This window comes from Bubalus bubalis, chromosome 17 (assembly GCF_019923935.1).
Source record: "Bubalus bubalis isolate 160015118507 breed Murrah chromosome 17, NDDB_SH_1, whole genome shotgun sequence".
Taxonomy (NCBI): Eukaryota; Metazoa; Chordata; class Mammalia; order Artiodactyla; family Bovidae; genus Bubalus; species Bubalus bubalis.
Genome location: NC_059173.1, coordinates 48642380 through 48662208, shown reverse-complemented (window position 1 = coordinate 48662208; position 19829 = coordinate 48642380). Strand labels below are relative to the sequence as shown.

General features: G+C 35.9%; 1 long non-coding RNA gene across 2 annotated transcripts in view; it reads left to right on the top strand.

Annotated features, from left to right (window-relative positions):
- LOC123330063 overlaps positions 1-14560 on the top strand; it is a 105071-nt gene extending 90511 nt beyond the window's left edge. The window contains exon 3 of one of the 2 annotated variants that reach the window (XR_006545771.1): positions 13912-14560. This is a non-coding gene — a long non-coding RNA (uncharacterized LOC123330063). Of the gene's footprint in view, positions 1-5217; positions 5537-13911 lie in introns of those variants that run through there. The other variant, XR_006545770.1, reaches the window with a different exon arrangement.
- The last annotated feature ends 5269 nt before the right edge of the window (positions 14561-19829 follow it).

Here is a 19829-nt window from a genome sequence, read left to right as displayed (position 1 = left end):
TATAGGTGAGTAGGCATGCATTACCTTTTTGCTGAACATGATTATTTTAATTAATTTTTTTTTTATTATAAAAGATCAACAAATCATTACTTACATGCTGAGGTTCTTAAAAGAAACAAGGGAACATTATATATGAGGATCAACTAGGAGGGTCTAAGGAAAGCTTTAATATCTATGACTTAGTTTATTGCTTTATAGAAATAACTCTGGGTGTATCATTTACAGAAAGACATGTCTATATGCTAAAGAGGCATAAAGAGGAATACTCAATTTTCCTAATGATATATATATCACAATATATATGTATATAACCATATCACAATTATGTATATTTAAGGGAACATTTCATGCAAAGATGGGCTCAATAAAGGACAGAAATGGTATGAACTTAACAGAAGCAAAAGATATTAAGAAGAGGTGGCAAGAATACACAGAAGAACTGTACAAAAAAAGATCTTCATGACCAAGATAATCATGATGGTGTAATCACTCACCTAGAGCCAGACATCCTGGAATGTGAAGTCAAGCTGGGCCTTAGAAAACATCACTACGAACAAAGCTAGTAGAGGTGATGGGATTCCAGTTGAGCTATTTCAAATCCTGGAAGATGATGCTGTTAAAGTGCTACACTCAATATGCCAGCAAATTTGGAAAACTCAGCAGTGGCCACAGGACTGGAAAAGGTCAGTTTTCATTCCAAGCCCAAAGAAAGGCAATGCCAAAGAATGCTCAAACTATCACACAATTGTACTCATCTCACACGCTAGTAAAGTAATGCTCAAATTTCTCCAAGCCAGGCTTCAGCAAGTGAACTGTGAACTTCCAAGATGTTCAAGCTGGTTTTAGACAAGGCAGAAGAACCAGAGATCAAATTGCCAACATCTGGTGGATCATGGAAAAAGCAATAGAAAGGAGTACGTCAAGGCTGTATATTGTCACCCTATACATGAGTCTGGATGAACTGAACTGAACTGATATATAATAAGTAATAAATATCAGTCAGCCAGTCAATTCAGTTGCTCAGTCATGTCCAACTCTTTGCGACCCCATGAATCGCAGGACACCAGGCCTCCCAAACCCATGTGCATCGAGTCGGTGATGCCATCCAGCCATCTCATCCTCTGTAATCCCTTTTTCCTCCTGCCTCCAATCCCTCCCAACATCAGGGTCTTTTCCAATGAGTCAACTCTTCGCATGAGGTGGCCAAGTACTGGAGTTTCATCTTCAGCATCAGTCCTTCAAATGAACACCCAGGACTGGTCTCCTTTAGAATGGACTGGTTGATCTCCTTGCAGTCCAAGGGACTCTCAAGAGTCTTCTCCAACACCACAGTTCAAAAGCATCAATTCTTTGGCACTCAGCTTTCTTCACAGTCCAACTCCCACATCCATACATGACCACTGGAAAAACCATAGCCTTGATGAGATGGACCTTTGTGGGCAAAGTAATGTCTCTGCTTTTGAATATGCTATCTAGGTTGGTCATAACTTTCCTTCCAAGGAGTAAGCGTCTTTTAATTTCATGGCTGCAATCACCATCTGCAGTGATTTTGGAGCCCCCCAAAATAAAGTCTGACACTGTTTCCACTGTTTCCCCATCTATTTCCCATGAAGTGATGGGACCGGATGCCATGATCTTCGTTTTCTGAATGTTGAGCTTTAAGCCAACTTTTCACTCTCCTCTTTCACTTTCATCAAGAGGCTTTTTAGCTCCTCTTCACTTTCTGCAGTAACCCTGGTGTCATCTGCATATCTGAGGGTATCGATATTTCTCCCGGCAATCTTGATTCCAGCTTATGCTTCTTCCAGCCCAGCGTTTCTCATGATGTACTCTGCATAGAAGTTAAATAAGCAGGGTGACAATATACAGCCATGACATACTCCTTTTCCTATTTGGAACCAGTCTGTTGTTCCATGTCCAGTTCTAACCGCATATTGGTTTCTCAAGAGGCAGGTCAGGTGGTCTGGTATTCCCATCTCTTTCAGAATTTTCCACAGTTTATTGTGATCCACACAGTCAAAGGCTTTGGCATAGTCAATAAAGCAGAAGTAGATATTTTTCTGAAACTCTCTTGTTTTTTTTGATGACCCAGTGGATGTTGGCAATTTGATCTCTGGTTCCTCTGCCTTTTCTAAAACCAGCTTGAACAACTGGAAGTTCACGGTTCACATATTGCTGAAGCCTGGCTTGGAGAATTTTGAGCATTACTTTACTAGAGTGTTAGATGAGTACAATTGTGCAGTAGTTTGAGCATTCTTTGGCATTGCCTTTCTTTGGGATTGGAATGAAAACTGACCTTTTCCAGTCCTGTGGCCGCTGCTGAGTTTTCCAAATTTGCTGGCATATTGACTGCAGCACTTTCACAGCATCATCTTTCAGAATTTGAAATAGCTCAACTGTATATATAATATCAAATTTGGACAGAAGCACTATTTTTTTTTCAAATTGGCATGATATTCATATTTTTACTGTATCTATTACTGCTGAATATACTCAATTCTTCTGACCATGTTGACATTGTCATACACTCTGTTAATTTACAACTTGGCAGAAAATATCCAGTGTACATATGTATTGACAACTGTACTGGACACTATATGCAGTCCAGACAGAAAGATTTCCTATGGTCATGAAATTGATAAATCAAGGGAAAGAGACAAAGCTAAAAAAAAATGATTGAAAGAACACAGACTAAAGTTAGAGAAAAAAAAAAAAAAAACAACTATTCTTCTAACTCAGAGTTCCCATAAGATTATTTTGGCTTTCCTTTTTTTTTTTTCCTTTCATTTATAAAATAATTGGCTCAAACCATACAGTTTTAAGGTGATTTCTGACTCTAGAATAAAATGATGATATATATTATAAAATTAATAAATGATAAAATCATATTCCCTGGATATACATACTAGTTTATCTTGAAAAGAAAACTAATATTGAGTGCTTTCTATGTGTCAAGCATAAGTTAGATGTTTTCACTTATATCATGAGCTATCCAAAAGAACCCTAGGAGGTAGTACTTTAAAACCATGTGGAAAAAAAATAATTTCATTCCTTTTTCTGAGTTACGTCCAAATGGGTTACATTTTTTTTTAAAGAATGAGATAAAAGTTTCTTGTTATGAAGAGACCTTTAAAGATATTATTTTGACATCCCTTTTATTTTCTACCTGAGACAGTGTTAAACAATTTCAAATATTACCTGCAGCCTCCTGCTTATGAAGTTTCGTTTTCATTCCAAATGTCCCAAATGTCTAACGACTTAGGACCCATGAGTGCTTTTCATAGCCAAACACCATGACAGCTGCTTGGGAATAGTTAAAAGCAAGGAGGGTGATCTGACTTCTTTTATTACCTTCACTGAGGGAGAAAGGTCTGGTCACAGTGATAAGTATTAAGCACTTTTTCACTTTATTCAAGGCACTAAGGATCCTTATTTTCCCATCTTCCCTATTTATTAAAAATAATAAAATTGCAAGCTAGCATATGTATTGCACAAAGTTCTCATGAGTATTTCAGTAGTGATGACATTTTGAAAAGAAATGGAAAAGGTCTTATTATACATGGCTTTAGAAAGAGTAATTAAAATTTACTAGTTCCACATTTTCAAAAACATGATTGATTGTATAATGGCAAATATTTTACAAATCCTAATATAATAGGAGTATTTTTTTTTATAAAGACAGACATTAATTTTCCTACACACCAAGTAAAGTAGTTAAGCTTAGTCAACATCATGCTATTATGTCTGAGGTGGACAAATTGAAAACAAGTGGAGACATAACAATCTCATTTTTCTCATTTGCTATAAAACAGATGCCTAAGAGTAAGATTTTCATAAATGAAGAAGAAGAAATAAGAAAGGGAAGGAATATATGAATAGGCTTTTATAAAGTATTTTTAAATATAAAATATTTGCATGCAGAGAACTGGACTAACCTGCATTTTGTTGCATTAAAAAAAATGAAAGCTAATTTTATATAATTTTAAAAACTCAAAATGCACTCTTGTTTTATTTCATAGATTAAAAAAGGGGGTTAATAAAGTTCCACAGTCTATAAGTAAAATATACATGATAATTTCTGTTGCTTTGGTGTTAGAACCCATCTAGCCCACCTCAATAAGCCACAGAGATGTTAGAGACACGGTGCTGCCCTCTCCTAGGGCAGTTTGCTGGCTGCTGCTTCTCTTTAGAACAGTAGCATCATTCAAATGAGAGAACTTTGCCAATATTTGGTGAAAACTGAAATGACTATTTCATACACTTATAATTGAACTTTCAAAGTCTAATTTCTAGAAAACATGTCCACTTAAATTTGATAGTATATAATTAGATTGCTTTAGCTCCAGTTATAAGCTAAAAGGGAGTGTGTGTGTGTGTGTTTGTGTGTGTGTGTGTGTGTGAATACATGATTTAAGTGTCAAAATTCAAACTATACAATAGAGGTAATAGAAAACACTAATGGAGAGATTAGGCATTAAGTTTCTACCATTGGGTTTGTTTGTGTTTGTCATAAATTTATAAGAAAGATTGTACTCATAAAAATTAGAATAAGTTAAAAAAAGTCTGTAAAGTTATTTCCCTGATAATTTAATCTTCCAAAGGCAGAACAATTTTTTAAATGCATACTTTTTTGATTAATAGCAAAAGTTCATTCAAAGAAGATAGTTGAGTCTGAACATTTATTTAATTTAATAATTACATATTTAAAATATTAAATAATATATTGGCATTAGGCATTGAATTAAAAATTTTGATATGAAATATGAATATTTTTGTTAAAAGTAAATATTTTGGCAGGGAAGTGTGAATGAAATATATTCTTTGAAATGAAACAAAGAAATGAAATATATTTGTGGATATTTGGTAATAAAGGTACGATAGCAATTTATAGGAATTATTTATCATAATTAAAAAAATGCTTTAATGAAGATGTCAGTTCCTCCACTTCAGCCTAACAACTTCAGGAGCATATCAGTTTCAAAGCCTAGTTGGAAGCCTTTAAAATCTAGTACTGAGAAGAATGGGTAATTTAAGCAACAAATATTCCAAAGATGAAAGACTTTTTAAATGCTCCCTTTATGTTCATTCTTTTCTCCCCAAAGACAGGCTCTTTATTTACTTCAAAGTAAGACTTAGTGGTTCTACTAACTCAGCTGGAAACTGATTAATATTTTGTTCTGCTCCTTCATCCTTGAAATTTTATTTTTAATTTTCTAGTCTCCTTCCATTTACAACAATTGAAAAGGAGAAGTTACACATGGCTCTTTTGTGGACAACCACTTTGATAAATACTGTTGTAATTATTACCTTTGGCACAGCAATATGGCCTGGACATTCCACAAACATGTGGTCTCTATTTGGAAGGAGGCCTGCACTTAATCTATGGAAATACAATGTAATATTAAGGAATCAATGCACGATGAATAAAGACCAGCATTCACCTAAGTTAAATTCAGAGTTCTCTTTTCTATATAAAACCACTGTTTGACTCAGTATAGAATTGAACGAAGAAAGAATGATTGTTGTAATAACATATATTTTTATTTTTTTGTTTTTTTTTACAGCATAATTATTTTATTTACATACTTCTTTAAATGATTATCACGTTTAGTGAATATTCATCATCTTATAAAAATACAAAATTAAAGAAATAGAAAAAATCTTTTCCTTGTGATGAAAACTTATTTTTTATGAGGACTCTTCAGATTTACTCTATTAACAACTTTCTTGTAAAATATATAGAAATGTTAATTCTATTTATCATCTTGTACATTATATTCCTGCAGCTGCTACTGCTGCTGCTGCTAAGTTGTTTCAGTCGTGTCTGAATCTGTGCAACCCCATAGAAGGCAGCCCACCAGGCTCCTCTCTCCCTGGGATTCTCCAGGCAAGAATGCTGGAATGGGTTGCCATTTCCTTCTTTTTTTTTTAAATTTTATTTTATTTTTAAACTTTACATAATTGTATTAGTTTTGCCAAATATCAAAATGAATCCGCCACAGGTATACATGTGTTCCCCATCCTGAACCCTCCTCCCTGGGTCGTCCCAGTGCACCAGACCCAAGCATCCAGTATCGTGCATCGAACCTGGACTGGCAACTCGTTTCATACATGATATTTTACATGTTTCAATGCCATTCTCCCAAATCTTCCCACCCTCTCCCTCTCCCACAGAGTCCATAAGACTGTTCTATAACATATATTTTTAAAGCACATTATAAAATATAAATTTAACATTTCATGTATTCCTATTTTTCTGGCATATATACCCATGAAATCTGAGATTTCTCTCTTTAGAGATCTTTATGTCAGTGATTAAGTTATGACCAACCTAGATAGCATATTCAAAAGCAGAGACATTACTTTGCCAACAAAGGTTCATCTAGTCAAGGCTATGGTTTTTCCTGTGGTCATGTATGGATGTGAGAGTTGGACTGTGAAGAAGGCTGAGCGCCGAAGAATTGATGCTTTTAAACTGTGGTGTTGGAGAAGACTCTTGAGAGTCCCTTGGACTGCAAGGAGATCCAACCAGTCCATTCTGAAGGAGATCAGCCCTGGGATTATTTGGAAGGAATGATACTAAAGCTGAAACTCCAGTACTTTGGCCACTTCATGTGAAGAGTTGACTCATTGGGAAAGACTCTGATGCTGGGAGGGATTGGGGGCAGGAGGAGAAGGGGACGACAGAGGCTCATGAGATGGCTGGATGGCATCACCGACTCGATGGACATGTGTTTGGGTGAACTCGGGGAGTTGGTGATGGACAGGGAGGCCTGGCATGCTGCGATTCATGGGGTTGCAAAGAGCTGGATATGACTGAGTGACTGAACTGCACTGCACTGAACTGAATATGCTTTTGCCTGCATATAATAAATTGTTACTTATTTTAAACTTAATGTTCAGTTGTATTTAGAACTTTACACAAAGGTTTTACATAAAAACTTTATACTTTTTATTACTTTGTTTTTTATACATATTATTTTGTTGTGTTTTTTTTTTTTACATATTTCTTCCATTGTACCAACTGATGGGTAGTGGTAGCTCAATGGTTAAAAAATGTGTCTGCAGTGCAGGAGACAAGGATTTGATCTCTGGCAACCCATTCAAGTATTCTTAACTTGAGATTCAAATGAATAGAGAAGCTTGTCAGATTACAGACCATGGGGTTACAAAGAGTTGGACACAACTTAGCAACTGAGCATACATGCATATAAATCATTACATGTGGAAATAACACTTTTCAAAAACATATCAGAAAAAAATGGTGGATAACTTTGGTAGAAATTAATTAAATGAGACCATCATGAACATTTCTGTTTAGCTGTCATTTTATATGGAAATTGTCAAATCTTACAGTAGAAAATTTTTAAGTAATATTGGATAGTGGGAAAATCAGAAAGTCCTTTCACAAAAATTAACTTGTGTTTGTATATGTGTATACATGCATGTGATTTTCTTTCTAATATGGGCCCTGTAAAGCCTAGAAAACAAAATAAAATGGCTAGAGGCTATCATGAAAATTGTTGGGGTAGATGAAGCACAAGCTGGAATCAAGATTGCCAAGAGAAATATCAATAATCTCATATATACAGATGATGGAGGAGCCTTGAGCACTACAGTCCATGGGGTCACAAAAAGTCAGACACGACTGAGCAACTGACACATGCAGTTGACACTGCCCTTATGGCATAAAGCAAAGAGAAACTACGGAGCCTCTTGATGAAGCTGAAAGAGGAGAGTGAAAAAACTGGCTTAAATTTCAACATTCAGATAACTAAGATCATGGCATCCAGTACCATTGCTGCTAAGTCACTTCAGTCGTGTCTGACTCTGTGTGACCCCACAGACGACAGCCACCAGGCTCCCCTGTCCCTGGGATTCTCCAGGCAAGAACAGTGGAGTGGGTTGCCATTTCCTTCTCCAATGCATGAAAGTGAAAAGTGAAAATGAAGTCACTCAGTCATATCCGACCCCCAGCGACCCCATGGACTGCAGCCCACCAGGCTTCTCCATCCATGGGATTTTCCAGGCAAAGTACTGGAGTGGGGTGCCATTGCCCTCTGCGATACCTTCTCCAATACATTGCCTTCTCTGGTACCATTACTTCATGGCAAATAGATGGGGAAACAATGGAAACAGTGACACACTTTATTTTCTTAGGCTCCAATATCACTGCAGATGGTGACTGCAGCCATGAAATTAAAAGATGTTCCTTGGAAGGAAAGTTATGACCATCTAGACAGCATATTAAAAAGCAGAGACATTACTTTTGCCGACAAAAGTCTGCATAGTCAAAACTATGGTTTTTCCAGTAGTCATGTATGGATGTGCGAGTTGGACCATGATGAGAGCTGAATGCATAAGAATTCATCCTCTTGAACTGTGGTGTTGGAGAAGACTCTTGAGAGTCACTTTGACAGCAAGGAAATCAAACTAGTCAATCCTAAAATAAAGCAATCCTGAATATTCATTGGAAGGACTGATGTTGAAGCTGAAGCTACGATACTTTGGCCACCTGATGGGAAAAGCCAACCCATGGGAAAAGATCCTGAGGCTGGGAAAGACTGAAGGCAGGAGGAGAAGGGGATGACAGAGGACAAGATGGTTGGACGGCATCACTGACTTGATGGACACGAGCTTGAGTAAGGTCCAGGAGATGGGGAAGTAGGAAATAGTAAGATATAAGGTCAGAAAATGAGTAGATGAAGGGCATTTTGAGAAGCAGGAAAAGTCTTCTACAGCATTGCAGGGCGTGTAGGGAAAGAAAGACTGAGATAACATATACATACACACAGGCAAAATATTAGAGGCTTTTTATATAGAGAGGTCTGTAATATTCCAAATTAAGAGGGCAGGGATTCAGAGCAAAGGAGACCAAGAAGGAGCAACTAATGAGGTAAAAAGAGAAACTAAGTGAAGAAAATACTTTAAGGAGAGGAATTTTATTACCTGTGTCAAATGCACTTAATAAGTCCAGGAAGATAGGGGCAAAACGTGAACACCTAAAAAAGTGGATATCACTGGTGCCCTTGGCATGAACAGAAACCGTGGAATGGAAGGTAAGAACAAAGTCTGAATACACAAAATTCAAGCCAAAATAACACAAAAGGAATTAGAGACACATTTCAGCAATCCTTTTCTAAGAGTTTTGTTGTAGAAAGGATTAAGAAAATATTAAAGCAGGTATGAAGTCAATGGAAATGATCTAGTAGAGAGGAGAAAAATGATACAAGAAATATAAGACAGATGAGACAATTATTCAAGTGATGTTCTTCATAAGTAAAAGGAGTAACCATAGTCATGGGCACAAGTGGAGGGTTTGGTGTTAGATTGGAACATAAATGGTTAATCCAAAATAATCAGTAAATTAATTCATTCACCACATTTGCCAGGTACTATTGTTTATGCTATTATTTTGTAAGACAATACAGATATAAAAATGAATAAAATAGAGATTTCATCATGGGGATTAAAGTCCCATCATGGAGCTAGTAGTGAGCAAAATCCATTTTAGTAAATTTTAGTTTAAAAAGATTCAATTTTAGTGTTAAAAGTTTCAAAGTACAGTGCTATCATGATGGAGAAAATGACTGAACTCTCTAAGAGAATGAGTGCATGATGATGAAGGAGGGTTCAGAAAAAGACATTGTAGTAAAGTCCAGGTTTTAATGATGACTCAGTTAGAATGAAAGATGGAGAAAGACTGTTTTAGACACAACACATAGTAAATTCCATAAAAATATGGATTTTTACAGGTTTAATGTTCTACAGGTTTAGTAGTTCTGTAAATAATGTTAATGGATTATGGTGCATGTATGGTAGGTGAGCAGGACAGGCCAGTGGTGGTCACATTCAAGATTTTGTTTACCACACTTAAAATGAACTTCATTCTGTGTTTTGGGGGCTGAAATATGCAGGAGATTAAGGATGCCTGTCATGTTCATACTTGGATGGCTAGCCGAGTGAAAATTAGGTTACTAATATAGGGATTAACAGTGAAGAATGTTAGAATATAGGTATAAATTTAGATGTATATATACTGTTTGGTATGAAAATTATTTTCTGTTGGAAAGCATATCTAAGTGGACATAGCTAAAGGAAATCACAGATGCATCTGGGTCTCAGATCAGGTGTATACAGTCAAGAGCAGGGAGTTATGCTAGTTTTACATGTGGGAAACTGGTACAATTTTTGGAGATCTTTTAAAATGTATAAATTTTGTAATACAGTGTTTGGTACAGTGTCTTTAAATAGAGCCATGAGAAATGATTTCTAAAGCTTAAACTTTATTAATTCAATAGTAAATTTATTGATGTGTAAAAAACAAAGCTATGGGCTTAGATACAAATACTGAGATTCTAGAAAGATGGGAGAAGGAAAGGACACAAACATCTCAGGAGTATAAAGGAGCTGAAGAAAAATACCGGGAAAAACAGGTAAAGAAGAAATAAAACAACTAATTCAATTAAGGAGAAAATTTCATAGGAGTGAAATGATGAGTGTTCATAATGTATTAAATATTATAGAGCTTGAAAGCTATGGAAGTAGTTTCTTTAGTGGAAATTAATTTCTTAAATATGGTTTGCTTGTATATAAGTAAGTTGTTGCAAGAAGATGAGGTAACAGTTATTTTAAAATAAAAATAAAAATCTCTCTGACAGATTAACTTTATTCTGGGGAAAGACATAGGAGAATTTCCTAGACAAAGAATCACAAAAAGTCTTTAAATTTTTTGTTTAAATGTCTTTAAATACATTGTCACTATACCCTAACTTTATAGCTAAAATTTTGAGAATTTTCATAGACTTGGACAGTAGCAACTTTAGCAATATTCCTTTCTCTTTTTAAACCTTGACACAGATTAATATAAATAGGCTTCTAATGGTAATGGATTGTTTTCAGTTGAGTGCAGTGAAAATACTAGTGCTACTGAGATGAGGTTTTTAAAATACTACATTCATAGCATTTATATAAAACAAATCATGTCTCAAAAACAGTGTCAAATGCTAAAATTATGTAATTAGAAAAAGATGTTTTTAATTCAAAAATGTTATTTCTATTCTGTCAGTTTACCTATCATCAATTAATACATCAAAATGCTTTAGTAGATAGAATGTGAAACAGGATAAAAATTATTCTAACCTCTTGAAGTTTGTGGCAGTGTGTGTGTATATGCACTCACAAATATATAAATATGTGTGTGATTCTGCAAACGATGAAAGGTGTTCTTGAAGGTATTGGGGCAGCTGTGCTCTTTTCAGCCTGCTTCCTTTTTCATGAATAAGAAAGTAGCATTTAACTTACCATTGTTCTCAAGGGTTGATTTTATAAGCAGTAGAAAAGCAGCTAGGAAAATGATTTTGTTACTTTTAGCATAGCTGGGAAATTAAAATTTTCTGGATTAGAGATATTTGAGTGTTTTCCATGTTGCTGATGATAGTTCTTACTAATGATATTAGTGCGGTAATTTTCGAATTCCAAATGTTAAGTATTTTTGTGTGGTTAAGTGATTTTGTTGAGTCATATAGATAAATTAAGTATGCAATTGAAGCTGTGAACATTTGCAGAAATTGTGTTCTTGTTTCCAGCTGCTCAACACTTCTATAGTATTTCCCCAACCCCTTCAGCTTTTATTTTTCTTCAAAAGTAGTATATGGGATGGTATAAGGACTCCACGTTGTATCTTTCTCCTCTTACGATAGAAAGAAGAAAGGGACATAATACCACAAAGAATAAAGCTATCAAGGTAATAGGTGAGAAATACAGTTGGATCATAGAGACTGATCTTATGGCTGAAAGGAACACTGAAAAGTAAAATATTTCATTTCTTATTGGTCAGGAAATATTTCATTTAAGTCTCCCATAAAAACAAAAAAAATATGCTACTTTTATCTTTGATGATTTCCAGAAATGAACTTCCACATTGCTCCCCACAGCCATTTATTCAAATGTATGATTACTATATTTATGCAGATTATTAAAACTTATTACTGTGAAAGTTAACTTGAATTCTTTGTAGTGTTCTTTAATATGTCTTTGATGTAATAGTTGTTTTGAAAATCCCCATTTTTCTCAACAAACAAAGAGTTGTTTCTTTCCATTTATACATAGTTGTTTCTTTTTGCTTGTTACTATTCTTTTGAATCCTTTAGATTCATAGACTATAAGTTCCAAGTTTTGATTATTTAAAATTGGATATGATCATTAATAAGACACAGTAATGTCCCCCCAGTCTTTCAACAAAGTTTTTATCTATATCAATATTTATTGGTAAGAGGAAGGACTAACAATACTACATTGAGAGGCAGTTTTAACTATCCTGGTGATCATGGAAATCGACAAATTTCTCTACATATTCTTAACCAAAAACAAAACAAAAAAAAAGAAAAAACACCCACATATAAGTCCAAACAGAAAACAAATACAATCAAACCACCTATAGCCTATACTCCTATAGCCTATACTTATCAGCAAAGCATACAACAAACTGTAGCTTCTGTGTATATGGGGAAATACAGATATCTGACCGGCAGAGTTTTCTGTTAAGTCTAAGAAAGAGTGTAGAACTAGGTAGGGATTGGACAGGAGAGAGAGGAGTAGAATCCTCATGGTGGAGGGGAACAGAAAGCAATAACAAGGGTTATCCTAAGAGAAGGCTTCCCAGACTGTGCTAGTGGTAAAGAATCTTCCTGCCAATGCAAGAGATGCAAGAGGCAGGAGTTCTATTCCTCATCAGGAAGAACCCCTGGAGTAGGAAATAGCACCCCACTCTTGTATTCTTGCCTGGAAAATTCCATTGGCAGAGGAGCCTGAGGGACTGTTGTTGTTATATAGCTGCAAAGTTACTATAGCTGCAAAGTGTCAGACACAACTGAGCTACGGAGCACACACACACACACACACACACACACACACACACACACACATCCCAGGAGAGGGTTTTTACATTGATTCAGTTCAGTTCAGTCACTCAGTCGTGTCCAGCTCTTTGCGACCCCATGGACTGCAGCTCTCCAGGCTTCCCTGTCCATCACCAGCTCCCAGAGTTTGCTCAAACTCATGTCCATTGAGTCAGTGATGCAATTTACATTGATTATAAAATAGCCAAAATAGTTCTGAGATCTAGTGGATCAAAGAATAAACTATTGTCATTCTTGCATAGACATTACTTCTGGGAAAGGAAAAAGGAACACAGAGGGGAAGGTGTTCCTCATAAGTATGGTAGCAGTAAAGTATGAATGCTACTAAAGAATGATGATATCAGAGATTCAGAGGAAATGTACATAACACACAATATACTACCAAAGTGAAGGTGCATTTTCATTAAATATACCTAGGGGTGAAAGCAGAATAAGACATACACAAACTGAATCCAAATTAATTACCCAAAACATCTATACTTACTCCATTTTGAATTGTCTACTGTTTTAAGACATTTCAATGTAAATAACATATATTTTAAAATAATACAGCTCTCATTTAAAAATAGTGTAAAAAGAGAAAAATAATTAAAACATTTTACTACGTTAACATTAGTATATCCCTGCTCCAACATACATAGATTCATACAGAAAGACATGAAAGAAAGCAATGTGGGATCTTCACCCCAGCTTGAATTCAAAGGAATTTAACCAATACCAAAGATAGGAAATAACACTGAAATCAGAAGTTCATAATTTCAAAATAGATATGATAATATCTATGAGAGATAGCTGATGGATCACACAAAAGGAATGGATGAAAAAGACAGAATTGTCTCCAAAAAGGAATATGAATTATATGGTATCCACTAGAGAAGAGTTTAATGAGTGAAATTACAGTGAAGAATATATGATATAGAACTGAAGGACAGGTCCCTTCCTGACACTTTGTTAAAACCTCTCCAGTAAGCCTCCTCTTTTCAACAAACAGGTCTTTTGAAGAGCACCATTAAACTTGTTCCTTGCTGTTCAGTGATGAAGTCATGTCTGACTCTTTGAGACCCCAAGGACTGCAGCACATCAGGCTCCTCTGTCCTTCAGTATCTCCTGGAGTTTTCCCAAATTTACGTCCATTGCACATTGGTAAATCCACTGGATAGTGTTCATCCCTTGTAGGAAATCAATATTTCATACAAGAGGTCTCTCACTTCTCCTTGAGACTCTTTTCTTTTTTAACTTGGCTTTAAGTATACTACACTTTGTCCTAATTCTGTTGTTTGTTCTACTTCTGTTACTGCTGCTTCTCCATCTCAGTGCTGAGTTTTCTCATTTCCCCAACATATAAAATCTTGGTTGCTGCAGAATTCTGTCCTCAGATATAATATTCTATAGGTACTTGATCCATTTGCCTATTTCTTATAGTCTGTGTTTTTCAATAACATTTACTCATTGACAAATATCAAATGTGTAAATCCAATCTCAAATGTCCCTTAAATTATACTCATAAAAAACTTCTTTAAATAACACTTAAATTTTTTATATCTCCTCCTACTCCTGGAACTTTATGTCCACTGTTACAGTTTTATCTTTCTCTATGAAACTGATCACTTTTACATATTATATGTTTAATTATGTATTTTTTATTGTCTGTATTTTCTATAGTGTAAGCTCTATATCTCTAGTACCTAGAGTTGTGTCTAGTGCATAATATGTGTTTTTAAAATGTTTCTTCAATATAAAATGAATGAGTGATCAATAAATCATTCAAATGTGGGCTCAAAACTCATATTTGTTAAGTAGGTATCCCTTGGACTGCAAGGAGATCCAGCTAGTCCATTCTGAAGGATATCAGCCCTGGGATTTCTTTGGAAGCAATGATGCTAAAGCTGAAACTCCAGTACTTTGGCCACCTCATGCGAAGAGTTGATTCATTGGAAAAGACTCTGATGCTGAGAGGGATTGGGGGCAGGAGGAAAAGGGGACGACAGAGGATGAGATGGCTGGATGGCATCACTGACTCAATGGACGTGAGTCTGAGTGAACTCCAGGAGTTGGTGATGGACAGGGAGGCCTGGCGTGCTGCGATTCATGAGGTCGCGAAGAGTCAGACACGACTGAGTGACTGAAATGAACTGAACATAAGTTACTGCAGCATAAGACTAATTTAATATTTAAAATATTATTTGTGTGACGTTGGTAACAATTTCTTTCTGTGAGGCACTTTTGGAGAAGGTTAATATTAAAGCAATCTGATTTTAGGTTCATGTTTTGATAAGGTGTACATGATGATATGTTTGGCCAATCTTTGAATGTTTAAATTTCAGATAGATTATTCAGTTTTACTAAGGATAATACTTCACTTTTCCCTTTAGATTGCTAATTTCAAAAGGAATTATTTGGCTTACTTTAGTGCATCATGTTTCAAAGATGTGTGTATGCAACACTAAAACAAATAAGCAGTTCCTAATTTCATTGCATTTTTTAGTTCACTCACCATGAGTAAACACGCGTTGGAAACCTCTGTAGATGCTATCAGTGTCCTGTTTCCATCCTCCTAATTACGCGTCAGCGCACAACAGGTAGACTTCCAGGCATCAGCACTGCAGTTCTTTGCCCATGGGTTCTCTCTGGCCGCTAGACTCTGCTTTATTGGCCCACGTTGCAGTCCAGAAGTGACAGGAAACTAATACTTTCAGAATTAGCCCTAAAAAGATGACTGATGGAAATTTGTGTATAAAATCCCCAGATTTTTCATACTTTGGTGAGGAGTAGAGAATTTCAGAGGTATCTATATATTCCACACCATTCTCAAATTTATCCAAAAGACTATATATGTATGTATGTGTGTGTATATATATATATATATATATATATTTAATTGATGATGATACTGATTTTTCCTCTTTTCCTATCTCAATTCCCCACTCACTGTTATAAGATCACCTGCCTATATTAGTTTCGTATTGCTACTATAACAAATTGAAACACATTTAGTAGCTTAAAACAATAAAAATTTATTATTTTTATAGTTTAGGAAGTCAGAAATCCAAAATCAGTTTTACTTGACTAAACTCAAGGTGTTAGACAGTCTGTTCCATCTGGAGGCTTTAGGGGAGATGTGTTTCCTTGCCTTTGTTAGTGTTTAGAAGTCATCTTCAGTCCTTGACTGGTGATATTCTAGTTAGCATCACTCTATCCCTTTGATTCCACTGTCATATTTTCTTCTACTGACCCCAACTTGTAAGGATATTTGTGACTGAGTTTGACCCACCCAGATAGTTTAGGATAATCTCTTTAACCTGTGATATTTAATTTATTCAAGCTGCCAGTCTCTTTTACCACTTAAGGTAACATAGTCACCTACGAGTAAGTCCTAGACATTTTTGAGGAATTATTCATCTTACCATATAACACAAATAAGTTACATAACCTGAGACTTTGCTACAGATTCATCCTGATGATTGCCCTTGGTCTAGAACAGTTTATAACATAGTGTTCATAAATTTATCTGAATTTGCCAAGTTAGGAACAGAAAGTACCTTCACTTTTTACTATACTCTATGCTGAAACATCTTTGATTTTGTATGACAAGAGTAATTCTGTAATTTTAATAGTACTTCTGATAACTTTGAGTAGAAAATGTACATGCATAAACAGTTTTTCTTGTATTCTAATATTTAGGGAATGGTGTTCAAGATTGCTGTCTTAACATTTGTTCCAACAAAATTTCAAAGGTTGTTTTATCTCACTAAGCTTCATTAGCTATCAGAATCCAAAGAAGATGCAATCATTCTAAGAAAACTTTTAAGAAGAAATAGTAATGATATTAAATGGAATAAAAATTTTAACATAAAATCCAATATTTATGGAGTAATTACTGTATGCAACACAAAGTATTGGTGATGTGTATGAATTATATCATTCAATATTCTTAACAAAACTTTGAGTTAGATTTTATTACCTCCATTCTTCAGATGAGAAAAATAATGTTGAGGAAATTTGATAAAATCATATGACTTAGAAAAGAATATATACTTAAATGTCTAAACCCTCCTGGGCAGGCTCTCCGCTAGCATATGACTAGTGATGACTGCTAGTGATGACTTTGTTTAAAAAAATAAAAAATAGAAAATAATTAGAATTAGGGAAAAAAAAAAAAAAAAACATCCAATCTGGCAGACTAATTGAAAAATGTACCCCTGCTTGCTGGAAAAATTAATTAGTTAAAATGTCATTTCTTCCTCCAAAATGACAGTACATTCTGGGCTGGATTTTAGCCCCATTGGCCAGAGGCCCTCGTTGTGGACACAATCTGTACAACTGTTCACAGAAAAAGCCTCTTCAAGTTATTAAGGGACCTCTTCAACTTAGTGTAATCAATGTCTCATTTTTGTCAATTGTGTCTGCTGTTCAGATTAAGACACATACTGGCAGATGGATTACCAGAATATGTTTGCTTGAGAGACTGAGTAACTTTCTGGAGGAAAAAAAAAAAAAAAATCCTCCAAAGAAAACACAGACTGCATTGTAAAACGTATACCCCAGTTACTGGTAACAAATGCTTGGTGATCTGGGGAAAGGAAAATTCATGCACTTATTCCCTAAGTTATTCATATTTTCATTGATTGAGCAATAATTGCATGGCAATAATATTTAACCTTAATTGTTGTTGTTCAGTCTGTAAGTTATGTCTGACTCTTTGCGACCCCCTGGACTGCAGCACTGTAGACTTCCCTGGCCTTCACTATCTCCCAGAGTTTGTTCAAATTCATGTCCATTGAGTCATGCCATCTCATCCTCTGCCACACTCTTCTCCTTTTGCCTTCAATCTTTCCCAGCATCAGAGTCTTTTCCAATGAGGCAGCTTTTCATATCAGGTGGCCAAAGTATTGGAGCTTCAGCATCAGTCCTTCCAATGAATATTCAAGGTTGATTTCCTTTAGGAGTGACTGGTTTGATCTCCTTGCTGTCCAAGGGACTCTCAAGTCTTCTCCAACACCGCAGTTCAAAAGCATCGATTCTTAGCTTTACCAATTTATAATTGTTTGATCTTTCATAGTTTCTTAACTTTTCTCAGCTTCAGTTTTCTCATCCATGAAATTATAATAATAATGCCACCTAAATCATAGTATTTTTATGAAGATTAATTTATTATACCTGAAGCATAATAATCACCATACTAACTTTTTAAGTTAACAAAAAGCAAACTTGCCAGGTAATATATACTAGGCACTATACATATGTACATTTTCTGCTTGCTTTGTCAGTTTAGAGAAAGAACACATTTCATATAGTGATTATAATTAATGTGAAAGTGATGTCAACAATAAGCACAGTGTGATACAGTAGCATAAAGAAGAAAAACTCACTTGGAATTCACAATTAATACAAAGTCTAATCTAAGACGTGAAGGTAAATGTGTAAATTCAATGAAAATATGGGTGGAGAGTACCAGGGGAGATTTTATATGTTGAGGAAAATATATCCCATAAGAGGCAAGATTATGTGCTAAGGACCAGAGTTAAGAGTGAAGAAATCTGTTATATCCAGGAAACTGCAAGTAGTTCGGAGAAGGCAATGGCACCCTACTCCAGTACTCTTGCCTGGAAAATCCCATGGATGGAGGAGCCTGGAAGGCTGCAGTCCATGGGGTCGCTGAAGGTTGAACATGACTGAGCGACTTCACTTTCACTTTTTACTTTCCTGCATTGGAGAAGGAAATAGCAACACACTCCAGTGTTCTTGCCTGGAGAATCCCAGGGACAGGGGAGCCTGGAGGGCTGCCGTCTATGGAGTCGCACAGAGTTGGACACCACTAAAGTGACTTAGCAGCAGCAGCAGCAGCAAGTAGTTCAGAATGAGAGAAACACTGTAAGGAGGAGTATAGGTAATAAAGAAAAATGAGACTTGAAACTGAAGCAGAGAACAGATTCTAATCTAAGTGATTCTTTACATTACACCAACTGGGGAATATGGAGTCACTATCAGAAAGGCAATGTCAGAGAATGCTCAAACTACAACACAATTGCACTCATCTCACACACTAGTAAAGTAATGCTCAAAATTCTCCAAGCCAGGCTTCAGCAATACATGAACTGTGAACTTCCAAATGTTCAAGATGGTTTTAGAAAAGGCAGAGGAAAATTGGCAGAGAAAGGCAGAGATCAAATTGCCAACATCTGCTGGATCATTGAAAAAGCAAGAGAGTGCCAGAAAACATCTACTTCTGCTTTATTGACTATGCAAAAGCCTTTGACTGTGTGGATCACAATAAACTGTGGAAAATTCTGAAAGAGATGGGCATATCAGACCACCTGACCTGCCTCTTGAGAAACCTATATGCAGGTCAGGAACAACAGTTAGAACTGGACATGGAACAACAGACTGGTTCCAAATTGGAAAAGGAGTACATTAAGGCTGTATATTGTCGCCCTGCTTATTTAACTTCTATGCAGAGTACATCATGAGAAATGCTGGGGTGGAAGAAGCACAAGCTGGAATCAAGATTTCCAGGAGAAATATCAATAATCTTGGATATGCAGATGACACCACCCTTATGGCAGAAAGTAAAGAGGAACTAAAAAGCCTCTTGATGAAAGTGACAGAGGAGAGTGAAAAAGTTGGCTTAAAGCTAAACATTCAGAAAACGAAGATCATAGCATTTGGTCCCATCAGTTCAGTTCAGTCGCTCAGTTGTGTCCAACTCTTTGGAACCCCATGAATCGCAGCACACCAGGCCTCCCTGTCCATCACCAACTCTCGGAGTTCACTCAAACTCACATTCATTGAGTCAGTAATGCCATCCAGCCATCTCATCCTCTGTCGTCCCCTTCTCCTCCTGCCCCCAATCCCTCCCAGCATCAGAGTCTTTTCCAATGAGTCAACTCTTCGCATGAGGTGGCCAAAGTA